At 37.0% G+C, this 16,384-nt stretch overlaps 1 pseudogene; it reads left to right on the top strand.

Annotated features, from left to right (window-relative positions):
- The first annotated feature begins 14,378 nt into the window (after positions 1–14,378).
- Positions 14,379–15,352, top strand: LOC122738197 (annotated as a pseudogene).
- Positions 15,353–16,384: the final 1,032 nt, after the last annotated feature.

The raw sequence follows: 16,384 nt of genomic DNA, 5'->3' as shown, positions 1-16,384 counted from the left end.
TTCTTCCTTTCAATTTTTCATTTGGTGGCGTTCTTTCAAGCTCACTAACATGAGAAAATGGATAAAGAAGGAAACAGGAATTTAATAAACAGGTTATATGTTATGGCTTTCTTTTTTAAAAAAGGCACAAAGACGAACCACATTAAAATGCTTCATGTTATGTTTCATCTGAATAAATTACAAATATATGGTATATGTATAGGGAATATATAACCAGTGCATGCTAGAGACTAAGGGCCTCCATCTATGTTTCTATCAGTTCTATGCCTCGTGGATTAGATCATCCAATGCTAGATTTAGAGCTAAATGGGATCTTGGAGATCATCTAGTTCAACCCTCTGATTTTACAGATGAAGAAATGGAGGCCCATCAAGGATAAGCATCTCAAAGTTATTTAGGTAATAAGTGGCAGGCACAAGATTTCAACCCAGTTCTTTTGAATCCAAACCACTACTCCTTCTATTGTGATATTTTCCCTTTCTCTCTCTCTACAGTAAGCTTTTTTGGAGGTTGGGGGAGGGGAAATTGGGGTTAAGTGACTTGCCTAGGGTCACACAGCTAGTAAGTGTTAAGTGTCTGAGGCCGAATTTGAACTCAGGTCCTCCTGAATCCAGGGCTGGTGCTCTATCCACTGTGCCACCTAGCTGCCCCCACAGTAAGCTTTCAAAGAACAAAGACCATGTGTTATTACTCTTTGCTTCAAAAAATTTAAATGTTCTATTAGAAAATTATCATTAAACATTAATTAAAAATAATCAAGCCTATTTAGTAACACTGTTCCTCTAAATTAATTAATATTTATATATTATTGTTACTGCTGTTGTTGTTAGTTCATTGTCAATGCATCCAAATCTTCATGACTTCATTTGGAGAGTTTTTTGGCAAAGATACTAGAGTGGTTTGCCATTTCTTTCTCCAACTAATTTTATAGAGGAGGAAATGGAGACAAATAGGGTTAAGTGGCTTTCCCAGGCTCACATAGCTAGTAAGGGTCTGAGGCCAGATTTGAACTCAGGAACATGAGTCTTTCTGATTCCAAGCCCAGTGCTTTATCCATTATACCACATAATTGCTCTCTAATATAGCAGTAGCCTTTTGATTTTTCAGTCATGCTAAGTCTCCTTCAGGATCATTTTTTGATTCATTCACATTCACTTTTCCCTTCATACGATTATACCTATTGTGCAATACATTCTACAATTGCTAGATGATAGACTTTTTTTCTCAACTTGTATTATATTTTAAAAAGTTTTTCTGGATACCTTTGTATCCCTCATACTTGTCAATCTTAATTGCATTCCATTGTTATTTTACATTAACAGAATATAACTTACTTTCCCTTTCTCTTTTTTGTTGGACATTTAAATTGCTTCCAATTTTTAATGTCAATAAAATACTATTATTTGTTTTTGTAATTTTCCAGTTTACATCCATATACTTAGAGGACTCTTAATAGATGTTTATTGAATGAATATGTGAGTAAGTGAATGAATGAATGAATAAATGAATACATGAATGAATAAATTGTTGTAGAATCTAGATTAGGAATTCATTTGATGTTCCAAATATGTTATTTCTGAGGTATGATAATCTGGCAGGATTCTTAAAAAGATCATATTATCATATTCCATCCCTGAAGAAAAAGTAATGTTTATACCATAACAATGTATCCTATATTTTGAGACTTCTAGGGAGGAAGACTCTATAGTTTATTTCATTAATCAAAATCCAATGGTAAAGATGCCCTTTTCTTGTGGAAATTCTTCTTGTTGTGGGTTATTTTATTTATTGGGCTTTTTTGCTGGCGGAAAGATTGGGTGTGTTGTTTATTCATTTGTTTGTTTTTGCTTCTCATTTTGTCTTTAGGGACACTGTGTGGACAATGTGCCTCCATCTTCTTTGAAACCTCTGCTCTGGGGCAGCTAGGTGGCACAGTGGTTAGAGCACCAGCCCTGGAGTCAGAAGGGCCTGAGTTCAAATCTGGCCTCAGACATTTGACACTTACTAGCTGTGTGACCCTGGGCAAGTCACTTAACCCCAGTTGCCTCACTTAAAAAACAAACAACAAACAAACAAAAAACCCTGCTCTCCTCAAAGCTCCCATCCCCAGATATCATGCCCCTATTTCTAAATGCCTAGGCCTGTACCTGATCAACTCCAGGGCTCCACTGGTATCTCATGCTGAGCTTGTTCTCCCTCCTGACCGAGAGGCAGCATTGTATCCTCCTCAGAAAATTGCCAATTTCACAGCCTGATTTCACTTTCCAGCCAAATATCCTGGCTCCCAACTTCCACTGTACAAGAATAAAAGCAGAGACCATTAGAAAGGAACAGGATGATGAGAAGTGTATCTCTGGGGCTGATATATAATTGGACTTCATGCCCTCTCATATTTTCAGATTACATGTGCAGGGGAGATGTTTTTGTCCTTGCTTGCCTGTTTTAGCCATTGTCAAACACCAACTACCTCAATACCACGTCCCCAAATTTTGGAGAAGTGGGTGATATGGGAAAAGTTTTTCATTTTTCATAACACCCCTTGAAAGCCATCTCCAAACACCAAATAAACAAAAGAGAATTGCTTCCTTTTGCTAATATCACTAATTCACATTACTCCTTTCAAAGCACCAATAGGTAGTGAAATGATTGCCATCCCCATTTTACAGATAAGGAAGCTGAGAGGCTCAGATGAATTAAGTGACTGCTTTAAAATCAAACAGATGATGTGATGTGATAAATGAGAACTTCAATCATTTTTTTTTTTGTGGAGTAATGATGGTTAAGTGACTTGCCCAGGGTCACACAGCTAGTGTCAAGTATCTGAGGCCAAATTTGAACTCAGGTCCTCCTGAATCCAGGGTCAGTGTTTTATCCACTGTACTACCTAGCTGCCCCCGAGAACCTTAGTCTGGAGCCTATGGTCCTTTCCACAATAGCTCTGTATAATGTATCTTGTGGGGCTTGGCTACCTTGTATTTGGAATATGCACATACTTTTTTGTTACACATACAAATACACATACAGAACAAAATGATAAGAAATAATGCATAAGAATAAAGCACTCCATTTAAAACACAATTTCTTGAGGGTGACTAGCTACATTTGTTTAGAGGGCCAAACAAAGAATCAAGACAAAGAGTCCAGCTCCACCTTTGATATACTAGCTGTATAACCCCTGGGCAATCTGCCCAACATCTAAGTGCCCTATATGACTCTCTAAGACTATGAATCGTAGAGATGTCAAACAACATTGAGTGGGGGCCTTTCCTTAGCCAGGATATCCCTATGGCAATGAATTCATAGATTCAAGTTTCTATTTCCTATCTGTAAATTATTATTTAACCCAACTCCCTCAAACTTCAGGATTCTTGCATTTTGCCAATAAAAACCAAAGAATTTATTAACCTGTGTTAACATGCTGTTTCAAGTCTAATTCTCCCTCATCCATTTAGTAGTTGTGTGATCACAGACAAGACATTTAACCTCTTTGAATCTCAGTTTCTTTATTTTTAAAATGGGAATAATAGTAGCATCTACTTTACAGAATTGCAATGAGGCACAAATGAGATAAGAAGAATTTCACCAACTGCAAAGTGCTTTTATGAATGGGAGCTCTTTAAGAAGCAAGATGTCTTTGCCACAGCAGCTGGTAAATGGCCATTCTCCAGTTAATTTACTACTTGGTCTTTTCCCCAGATGAGGACAAAGAGACAGAGACACTGAAAAATAATAATCACAATAACTAGCATTTACATACCACTTTAATGTTTACAAAACACTTTACATATATTAAGTAACTTGATCCTCACAAAAACCCTAGAGTGTATGTGCTATTGTAGATTTATACTTTATAGTTATAGCCCAGAGCCATACTTCTTGTAAAGGTGTGGGGCAGGATTTGAACTCAGGTCTTCCTGAAGCTAGCACTCTAACCACTGTGCCACATAGTCAACTGCAAAAATCCATTTGAAATAAGAACCTAGCAGAACTCTGGTGAGGACAGACCATGAGAGCAGTCCTGAGTTCGGAGGGTCATAGATTTAGAAGTAAAAGGAGACTTAGAAGCTATCTAAGTCAACTCCCCTCATCTTAAAGAAGAGAATACTGAGTTCCAGGAAGGTGACTTGTCCAAAGTAACAGAGTAAGTGCCTGAGCCAGGACTTGAAGTGACCCATTGATGAGGATAATTAATAAAAATGATGATCGTGATGACTAAGATTTATACAGACCTTTAATGTTTGTACTATTATTCTCCCTACCTGACAGAAGGGGGAACTGAGGCAGAATGTGGCTAAGTGACTTATTCAGTTATTTAGCTAATAAGTATCGGGATAGATTTGGACTCAGTTCTTCCTCCAGCACTCTTTGCACTGTACCTCTTTATTGGCCATTTAAGGGATACCACAAGAACCCCTTTTAGGGGGTATCATATTGTTCATGGAAACTAAACAATGTCATTTACTGAGTGACTAGGGAGGAAGCAGTTTGGCTGCATACAACCACACCTATATATCTATTGTTGATGTAATACTCTTTAGAATTAAAAGAATCTTCAATGTCACTGAGTCCAAACCCCATCATTTTATAGATTAGGACACTCTAGGAAGGAGAAGAGAGTTGTCCAAGATCACTCAGGTAGCCAGGGTTTGAACCTAGATCCAAATCCATGGACCTACTCATTCTCCCCTGTTAGTTCTGTTCTCCAAATCTTTCGCTTCCTCTACTGTCCAGTGCAGCTGCTTCTGACATCAATGCTATTGTCTGCAGGAGATCCCAAGTCTGATCTCCCATCTCCAGCTCTGGCCATTCTTAAGAGCACTAATACCTTCATCTTTGAACACCTTTCCCTTTGGGTAGAATGACTCATTTCCCCCTCCCCTATTCTGTGCATCAGTACTAGTAGGTTATTCCTTCACTGCCCCCCCCCCCCCCCCCGCCCAATGCACATAAGCACTTCTGGAAGATCTTCCTGGCAGCCTCATATCCAGTTTCCTTTTTACTAAGATGATCTGTAGGTGACACCCACATCACTGTCTAGCTCCATCCAGCTTCTAGAGTTCGAAACACAATCAGCTATAAAGAGTCCTTTTGGACAGTACAGTATAGTCTTCCAAGAGTGCCTAGAACTCCAGAAAGTGAAGGAGGTATCTTTTTTTTTCCTAGGTGGGTGATGGGGGGGGGAGTTAGACAAACAGTGAAAGATTGTCAGGCAAACACAAAATCATGTATCATTGCTTCTCTCTACCCCACTCCATCCCACCCCCATTTTACAGATGAGAATACCAAAGCTCTGAGAGATTAAATGATTTACCAGCTCTCCACTATGTGATACTTCTACCAGTGGTCATGCAGGGTCTGTACAGAAGATGCCATTCCTCTCCTTTCTTCTTTGTGCCTTTCCCATGCCTTTCTGCATTCCTTTTTATAATCATTGATGTAAACCCCAGTTTTATTCCACTTTACCTGAACCTGGTATATCTAGCCCTAAAAATTAGCATCTAAGATTATGTTGAAACAGCATGTATGGCTAATAACACATTGATCTTAGAGGACCAAAAACAATAGCTCTAGGGGGCAGCTAGGTAGCACAGTGGATAAAGCACTGGCCCTGGATTCAGAAGGACCTGAGTTCAATTCAGCTTCAGACACTTGACAGTTACTAGCTGTGTGACTTGAGCAAGTCATTTAACCCTCATTGCCCTGCAAAAAAAAAAGCACTAGAGCTGGAAAGAACTCTAGACATCATCTAGTTCAATCCCCCTCATTTTATAGATGAAGAAACTGAGACTAAGAGAAGGTAAGTAATGTGTGCGAGGTCACACAGTAAATATGTGAGGTAGGATTTGACCCCAGGTTCTCTGACTCAAAAGCCACTGCTAAAAGCCAGGACTAATTGTGTTTGAATTCTACCTCAGGTACTTAACTAGCTGTGTGATCCTACCTTGGTCACTTATTAACAGTGTAACCACTGGAAAGTTACTTATCCTCCTTCCCCCTACCCACTTTGAGTTTCAGTTCACTAGCAGCATGGCATAATGGAATGACCACTGGATTTGAAGGCAGAGGACTTGACTTGGGTTCAGATTTAGTTAATTTTTTTTTTTTTTTGGTGGGGCAATGAGACAAAGTGACTTGGCCAGGGTCACAGCGCTAGTAATTGTCGAGTATCTGAGGTCAGATTTGAACTCAGGTCCTCCTGATTCCAGGGCCGGTGCTTTATCCACTGCTCCACCTAGCTGCCCCTTGGCTTCAGATCTAATACCCTTGTAACCTTAGACAAATCATTTTCTTTCCCTGTGCCTCAGTTGGCTCACTTACAAAGTGAGGGAGTTGGATTAGATGCTTTCTAAGGTCTCTGCCAACTCTGTATCTATGACCTTCCAAACGTGAAATGAACGGGCTAGATTAGATCGCCTCTAAACCTGGCTCTAAATCTCTAATCCTGTGTCTTTTGGCATGATAAGACCTTTCGGAGCCCCCATAACCTCATCTGGAAAAGGTGGATAAAAGGTTTTGACTATCTGTCTCATAGGGCTAGAGTGGGAACTAAACACAATGCTATACAAAAGGTGCTTTGAAAAGCTTGGAGCTCTCTAAAATACCAATTATTATTATTGGCAGGACTATTGGGCACCTGAATTTCATTATGTGTCTGGCCTTGCTATTTTGACTGAGCACATTCTGGGAATTCAGGAAGTAAATGTTCTTTTTTCTAGATTTAATTACTCCATCTTTAATACATATGCTAATATTGTTTCTTTGATTTGAAAATGCTGAAACTGGGATCTGAGTTTTATGCTGCCCACAGTTCCACATAAACTGTAATCATTCCATCCTACACAATACGTGCTGGGTTGAAATGGTCTTTTCTACTCCTAAATGTATTTTGTAACATCTCTTTTATACGTCTGATGCTGTTAGAAACGGGTCATCAAAATCACCCCCATTCTGAAATGGACATAACCCTCCTATTTAAGACAGTCCCCGGCAATTTGAATAATCACTATGGGTGGTGGCTGAGTAATCCACATTACATAAATGGAGTCTTTTCACTAATGCTGGCAGGCTTTGGGAAAAACCCATCTCTTACTCTGCCAAATTCATTGGAAAGAAAATCAACACTCAATTTAAGAACCAGCAAAGTCAAAATCAGGACAAGTATGGAATAGGCTCTCTTTGTTTTGGGGGGATGTGTTTGAAGAACGACTTATCCCCCAAGTCCATGCCTCCCTGTCCTCCATTCAGTTACCTCCTGCCTTTTGAAAAGGAATGAAAAGAAAAGCTCAGTCTGAAACCCACTCTCAGTTCTTTGGCAAAATGAAAGAGTATATTTTCTGAGAATTTAATAATGTGTAAAACAACCTGAAATATATTTAACTCAACCATGCTTATGTAAGAAGATAATATCTCTCATAACCAGAACTACAAGTTGTATGGTATAATTTATGTACAAAGTTGGTTAGAAAAAGAGAAAGAACACAAAGGTGTGAGTGTTGTCCTCCTTCCCCCTTAACTCTTAACTCTGGAAATGGTCATTACTCTTCCATTCCATTGCCTATTCATGCCCCCAAACCCAGCTTTATCCTCCCTGTTCCAAGGAACCTGATAAACACACTGCAAATCATTTGCTCACTTCTATTCATAACAATCTTTATCTACACTAGGGACACCAAACCCAAAGCCTGACCTTGATCAGCAAGTACTCTAGTATCACTCCTCCAGCAGCTGACTGACAACATCTCCCCAACTTGGGGTTCTTGGAGTATCCTGAGCAGGGGGACACTATGAGCCCCTATTCTGATGTGTTGCACACAGCACACACACACACACACACACACACACACACACACACACACACACCACTGTTAACCAACAATGATTAAAACCCCAATTCTCTTTAGCCAATATAAATCAATGAACTTTTACAAAAGGATGTTTACTTGAAAGTTATATAGCAAAAATGAAAGAATATTCTCCCCCTAAATACTAAGAGGACACACTCTTCCCTATACAATCTTAGTCTTTAAGGAAAATAGGTTCAGACTTGGCACAGTATCTACATAACATTGGTGGCACCAAGTTCATGTCCAAATATGGATGCTGCATGAGTCCCTCTCTCGGCTACCAATTGTCTGTATCGTAAAAACTGTTCCCTGTTCCTATGGGAATCGATGTCGGGCTGGCTTTTAACCTTATATTCTCCAAACACTTCCAACTAAAATGAAAGAATAAATGATGAGGCAAAAAAACTAACATGTATCCATAGACCACATTTCAGCTTCAGATGGGCTCTGTAAAAGGCATGTTCGCATAGCATCATCTCTTTTCTCTCAGCAGAACACTGCTAGTCAGGACACATTCATCCAAAATAAGGAAAAGAGTCTGATAAACAAGTGTTTTTACCTAAACAATGACAATCTTCATCATGTTATTACCATACTGACATGTTGCATGTTATCTACACATGGTCCAAAGTCCATAGGAATTGCATTAGCTGAGCCCAATGTAGAGCTTTGTAAAGAACAGGATTACTGGCCTATCCCCATTACATAGAGAAGCTCATAAAAATATAATCTAAATAGTATATTTTGCAGGATATAGAGTTAGAAGGGGCCTTCAAGATCATCTTGCCCAACAACTTCATTTTACAGAGGAGAAAGTTTATGTCTACCAAAATAAAATGACTTGTTCAAAATCACACAGCTTGAATATGGTCAAACTGGTATTCAAACTCAGATCCTTTGAGTCAAACCCATTGGTTTTTGTTAGCAGATCACATGTGACTTCTAATAAAATAGATGTCTCAGGGGGCACCTAAGTGGCACAATGGATAAGGCACTAGTCCTAGATTCAGGAGGACTTCAGCTCAAATTTTACCTCAAACACTTGATATTTACTAGCTGTGTGACCCTGGGCAAGTCACTTAACCCTCATTGCCCTGGAAAAAAAAAAAAGAGAAAGAAAAAAGGAAAAGAAAAGAAAGTTCTCTACCAGAAAGGAAAGAACAATTCAGAGAGTAGTAATGCAAATGCATGAGTACTATAACCTTAAAACAAGTGCAAAATTTTGGTGTACATCCAGTAATCAAGACAACTCATCTTGCAAATAATCCTCTGTCTAAGCAGACTAGGAAAAATACAGTCCTTGATGAAGAATCTTTGTAATAAAATTAGTAATGTGTTTGAAATACTAAAATACTTAAATAGAGGAAAACCTGTTAGGAGAGAAAAAAAGACAATGACATTAAATAAACATATGAATTCTTTCATTTTAGTATATGGTTTCACTTTTCCTTTTACTGTGCATCACCTTCCAAGTAGGCAGTGAACTATGTGGGGCTGATTTTGACAATGCCTTGAACATAATAGAATTTATAGATGGAAGACACCTTACAGATCATCTAGTCTACCAGCATATTGTTGGTGAGGAAACCAAGTCCCAGGTAATGAAATAACATGCCCAAGGCAACACAACTACTAAGCAGCAGGTATAGGAATCTATCCCAAGTGGCTTTACTCAATGCTCAGCATCCTTTCCATTATCCCATGCTTCTCATAGGTACTCAATAAATGTTCAATTGCTTGATTCTTTAAGTCAATGGGGAAATGTTTGTTAAGTACCCACTATGTGTAATTGACTATATGAGAAAAGAATACAAAGACAAAAGTTAAAGAAATGTTTCCTTCAAGGAACTTATATGATATTAAGGAAGACAAAGTATGCATATACTCATACATGTGCACACATATATAGTGCATATATAAATAAAATATACATATGTCTGTGTACATTACATACATATACACACAAATACAGACATATGTGTGAATATACAAAGTAAATACGAAGTGCTAGAAGGAAACTGGCATCTGAGGGGATCAAGAGAATCTATAAAAGAAACCATAGCGTGAAGTGAGTCTTAAAAGAAATTAAAGATTCTAAGAAGTGATGGTGAAGAGATGCATTGGGGAATAATCAGTACAAAAGCACAGAGGTGGGCAATGGAGTGCCATGTATATGAAAGAGGAAGAAGCCAATTTTACTGAACTGTAGACCATGCTAAAGGATGCATGTATAATGGAAATAATTGCAGAATGAAAACATTCATCATCTGTTGCAAGATGGAATGAAAACTAATTTTGTTTTGTTTTCTACAAAAAAAAAAAATGGGCAGTGGCAGATGGAAACTGTCCATCATAACTGCTAGAAGTCCAGGATTTCTGAAGTAATGTGTGTTCTGACACAGCATGCAATAAAGTTTTATCAATAAATAATAATGATAAAAGACTGCAGCATATTACTCTAATCAAAAAGATTTATGGATAGTAAGGGAGAGGAGACTGTCATTCAATGAGAAGGATAACAGATGGAAAGCCCATGTGCTACACTGCCATACATGAAATTAAGAGTCCAAGAGAAAGACGTTAGTGCATAGTGTCTACCCTCAAAGGAAGATTTAAGGGAAGACATGGGTAACAGTCACACAGGAAGATAAGGATTGTTCAGGACATAGAACACTGAAAGTGGCGTCAGGAAGACCCCAAATTAGATTTGGCCTCAAACATTTATTAGCAGTATGACCTTGGGGAAAATCATTTAACTCAACTCTGTATCAGATCCCTCATTTTTGTTTTTGTTTTTGTTTGGTTTTGGTTTTATTTATTTATTTATCTATCTATCTATCATCTATCTATATATGTATTTATTCATTCATTCATTTAGTTAGTTATTTGTTTGTTTGTTTTTGGTGGGGCAATGAGGGTTAAGTGACTTGCCCAGGGTCACACAGCTAGTAACTGTCAAATATCTGAGGCCGGATTTGACCTCAGGTCCTCCTGAATCCAGGGCTGCTGCTTTATCCACTGCACCACATAGCTTCCCCCTGTATCACTTATGTTTAAAAGTGGGGTGATAATAGTACCAGCATCCGAGAGTAGCTAAAATAACAAAATGTACATTGCTTTGTAAATCTTATAGTACTAGGTAAATGTTAATTATGGATATTATCTGCATATTTGGAAGGAGAGACCACATTGATGAGATCACAGATCTCTCAGATTTCAATGAAATAGCTCACATTGATTTAGCACTTGAGGATTTGCAAATGTATTTTTATACACATTGTTTCATTGATTCTCACAATAGTCCTTTGAATCAGGAAGTGTCACTTGTATGAAAATCAAATTTACAGATGAGGCAACTAAGACAGCCAGTGATGTGACTGTCACAGGGTTGTCCAGCTAACAAGAGTCAGGTGGAGGGGAGGCACATCAAGGTCTCTCCTGATTCTAAGATCACTGTTCTTTGGACTACATTCCTTCACTTCTTAAAAAGTACAAAGAAAATGGAGTTATATACTGAAAACTGGTAGGCATGTTAAGAGATCTACCTAAAAATAAAATGGAGGTGGAGACATGCTGGCTCCCTGACTCTCTATAGGTGGCTCTATATAGGCATATTTGAAGCAAATAATCACATCTACTTCTGTCCTTCATGAAGATTATTCTAGAGTGAAATTGAGATCATTGGCATTTAGATTAAATTCCTCCTCTTAATATCACCCCACTTCTCATTTTCCTGCTTTATGCCTCACTAATTAGTGATGTTTAGAGGCAATAAATATTTGTATGCTTAGAAAAATCTCAACTTCAGTTATTTAGTTTCCTCATTTCATTTCTTATTAAGAAATTAATATCATTCATTTCACTCTCTTAACAAAGAGGCCTGAAATCCAAAGGAAACATGCAAGGGAAACATGTAAAAAAGGAATTTAACTAAGTAGTGTTGTCAAAACAGATAACAAAAACTTGGTGGAATTAACACCAAATGTAATGTACTCTTTTTGTGGTTGTTCAGTCATTTCAGTTGTGTCCAACTCTTTATAACCCCATTTTAAGTTTTCTTGGCAAAGATACTGTAGTGGTTGGCTACTTCCTTCTCCAACTCATTTTTTACAGATGAGGAAACAGACTTGTCCAGTGTCACACAGCTAGTACGTGTATGAGGCTGGATTTGAACTCATGTCTTTCTAACTCCAGACCTGGCACCCTATCCACTGTGTCATCTAGTTGCCCTCACTATATTCTAGAATGATAATAATTCATTGCTTCAGCATCAAGATTATGATCTGCGCTATCTCCTTTTCTCTTCCATACTTTTGTTGGTAAGTAGAAGCATGTTTTTATTTAAAATTTCAAAGTTAGCTGTCTACTCATAATGTTCTAGGGAATTCTTATGACTTTTCACAGAGGTGACTTGGTGAAGGGAAAAAAAAAAAACAGTTGATTTAAAGTTAAAAGAAATTAGTTTAAATCTTGACCTTCCTCCTGCCTACATCAGGGAACTTAGGCAAATCATTTAATTTCTATGGCCTTAACTATAAAATTTATATCTGGGAAATTTTCTTAAGAAATTACAATTGTGTCCATGTCAGTTCTTTGATCCATTTTCCATTTCTCAGCATCAAAACCCTATTTCAATAGGTCAGGTTGCAGTTGCTTTAGTCACATAACTTCATCTCACTTTTATTCCTGTAGATGCATAAGGATTTTGATACTTATGTTAACAAACCAGTGACTTAACTAAATATTAATTATTGATTTAAAAATGACAATCATATCAGTAGTCATTTTCTCTATGTTGAAATATCAATTTTATGCTTATAATATCATTTGGTTCTTCTTATATCTATTGCCTCCCAGTTCTTTTCTTGAAGAAAATATCTTCATAACATATAGGTATAAGGCTTTTGTATCACCTACAATAACTTATCTCTTTTTCTCATACTAGGAAATAATGTCATCTTTTTGAAAATTCATGAGTAGTGCTATAGAAAATGACTAAATGTCCCAAAAAATATTTCTTATTGTTCTCTGATGTGCAGAAACACCAAACATACCAATTCTTATTTATTTCCTTCTCCTTCCTTCCCTATCTATAAGAGCCATCCTCTTCTAAGTTTCCTCATAATTGTTCTGCATTTATTTTGTATATATGAATGTGACCCTAGAGGGTAGGAATTGCCTAAATCTGCACAAACTTTTAGTTGTTTGGTGTTTTTTTTGTTTTTTTTTTTACTTATCTCCAGAAGCAAATATTATATATGCAGATACACACACATATATATGCACATATACATATATACATATATATACACATAAATATGTGTGTGTGACTGTATATCTCTGTGGCTGTGTGTATAGCATGGTTTGGGACAGGGCCATGACTACAAGAAATCATGGAAAGAGGAGAGAACATACCAATGATAGTGGATAGCAAGATTGAGCAACAGGCAGCCACACCTATGGTTGCTTTCCTTAAACTCACAGCTCTCAGGTCACTAGAGAAGCATAAACCAAATAGGAAAGTTTAAGAAAAGTGCAATACTCTTTTTTCTTATGCTTGTTCTTGTATTTTCCCCCCACAGGGTACTCACTCAGATGCCTGAAGCATTTAAACAAACAAATGAATTAATGAATAAATAAATAAATAAGTGAATGAAAAAATGAAAAAATAATTAATTAATAACTAAATAAATGAGGAGATGGATAAATAATTTGATCAATAGAATAAATAAATAATTAAATAAAGGAGTGAAGAAATGGATAAATAAATAAGTAGATGAATGGATGAATGAATAGGAGCTTTCAGTGCTTATTTCCCCCAGTTCCTTACTTCAGTTGGGTTTGACTGATTCCACTTTCTGAATATGGAATTTTTTTGTGTTAACAGCTTCATCTGACTAAATTAAAATCATATCTCAAACACCTGTGCTTGACACTATTCTTCTACTTCTTCAAGTCCCATTGTTGGTGGCATGAGGGTATGGGACCTATCTGGGAACCACAGAGTAGAGAGGAACCTTTCATCATATAGAGATAGCATCCCAACCTTCCAGCCTAATCTTAGAGTCTGTTGCCAGGGAATCTCACTATCAAATTAGAAAAAAAGGTGCCAATATAGAATGAACTGTCTTACTAATAAACTAGCTTCTTTGGCACCAACATGCCATGCAATGTCCAGAGGAAAATTAAACTATTTGTTCCAGTACCTGTTTTTAAATCCTCAAGTATAACCAGAATGATTAGTCAGAATATAGCTGGTCCCCTACATCCTAAAGGTGTTACCAAAGTTAAAGAACTGTCTTCTTCAGATATTGTTTCAAGAGTAAGACTAATAGATGTAAAAACTTTCAGATGAAACAGATAAAATCCTTGGACCATCAAGGTTATATTCCAAAGCCAGAGTTCATTCTATATGAAAAAATGTAAATATAATTTAGTTTAAATTGAAGACAAAGACTTTACCTTGATTTGCTCAAAAAAAAGCAAAACAAACCAAAACCGCTTCTGTGACAGCCATGGCATAGAGTCTTTTAAAAACCCACAAAAAATGACCTTGATAAGGATAAGAAACCAGATAATTAATTCTGTAGCCTCAGCTGCCTTGTAGCAACTGGATGGTTACATTCTTGTGTGATTCCACAGCCAAGGAATGGGGACAATCTACAAAATATGATTCCTACCATGTAATTGAAAGTTTGATTTTATAGAGCAGAGGGTAACAACTATCCTGATATATTTCCCACAAGAACTTCTAGGCACATTATGTTATGAATAGTTTAATCAAGATGATATAGGACCTGTCATAGGCAGGTTTTACAATGAAGAGGAAAAACTACAGCTAATTGCTATAAATTTAAATTCAAAGTTAGTTTTTCCATCACATTAAGGAGATGCTAGTTCAGTTTCATAAACCCTTTGTCAAAGGATGCATAATACATTTTTTCAAACAACACTAAGGTATCAGTCAATGTTCTAGGAAGTGGGAACTAAGATTTTCCCAAAGGTCACAGCTTCCCCAAGTATGGAGAGAATATTTCCCTTTGGAGAAGGAAGGAGGAAGAGGACCCACATTATTGTTACTACAATTCCAACTGTAACAAGAGCTCTAGCAAGAGAAAATGGTCAAATGACCCCAGAAGATATCATGGAGATAAATAGGACAAGGAGTTCTTGAAATTATAGCTGTATCTGCAGCCCACTGAATATCACAAGCATACCTTCTCTTGATGTACCTGTCCACAGGAGGCAAGAAGACATTAAATGGAGGGGTTCCAGATATTCCTTCTGTTGGCTTCTTACCAAGGAAGATCCAAGATAAATCTAGCTATCCATGTTCTAACAGTTCCTTTATTATTAATGAGAACCTCCAAATTGGATTAGATGTAACTGATAGTGACAAAGGTTTCAGCAGTCCTGGTAATGATAAAGCTGCAAAGATAGTCATCTTGAGCCTATTAGAAACAGGTACTAGTCTTGGTGGCCCTATTGACTTCAGTGACTTACCTTGAGCCACATTAAACATCACTATATAGTTGTTTTGACAATATCTGCAATATAAAAGACAGCAGCTTTCATGTACAAACTTCATAGAAACCATTTCAAGCCTTGTTGAGATGAGATTCAAGTAGGATGCTAATCCTACTTTGTATAACTTAATGCAAAGGGGAACTAACACAGCTACTGTTGTGCATCATTGACAAGCTGTGAAAAGTTTGCATTAATTGTATGTTTTGGATTCAGTTCATGTTCAATTTTTTAAATCATTATGCATAGCAGCATCATTGGTAATTTTTATAAGCAAAGTAATTTTAGATGTATGGTGTTTTTACACTAGAAAGAAGTCCCCCATGTGGACATTTCTTATACTAATTGTATCATAAAGCTATTTATTCTTTGTTGTAAAAATACTTTCCTACAAATATTGGTGAAAATATAAGATATTAAACAGTTAAATATTTAAAATAAATGTTTCCCTTATTCCATTAAACATATCCAAACTCTTGGCAATCATAAAAAAGGATAAAAATCATGATTCTGATTTATCAGAACAGAAAATAATCAAAGAAAAGATAAAAAAAAAAGTAACTGGTGGGGACAGCTAGGTGGCACAGTGGAGAAAGCACTGACCCTGGATTCAGAAGGACCTGAGTTCAAATATGGTTCTGGCCTCAGACACTTGACACCTAGTAGCTGTGCGACCCTGGACAAATCACTTAACGCTCATTGCCCTACAAAAATAAAATAGTAACTGGTGAAGAAGCTATAGAAATACCAGCACATGGTATAGTGTTGGGAAAGTTCTGAATTTGTCAAACAATTTTAGAAAGCAATTTTGTGCTATGAGAATAAAATCATTTAAGTGTTCATATAATTTGACTGAGCAATTCCACTGCTGGGCATATATCCTCAAAAAATAAATTAGTGACATAAACAAAAGTATCCTTTATGCCAAAATGTCCACAACATCACTGTTACAGTGGTAAAAATTGAACTCAAAATAGTGCTCATTTGTTGAGGGCAGTTGAAAAATTATATATATG

This window comes from Dromiciops gliroides, chromosome 2, assembly GCF_019393635.1.
Source record: "Dromiciops gliroides isolate mDroGli1 chromosome 2, mDroGli1.pri, whole genome shotgun sequence".
Classification (NCBI taxonomy): domain Eukaryota; kingdom Metazoa; phylum Chordata; class Mammalia; order Microbiotheria; family Microbiotheriidae; genus Dromiciops; species Dromiciops gliroides.
Note: the sequence above shows the minus strand (reverse complement) of the source record. Positions and strands in the feature narration are given on the sequence as shown.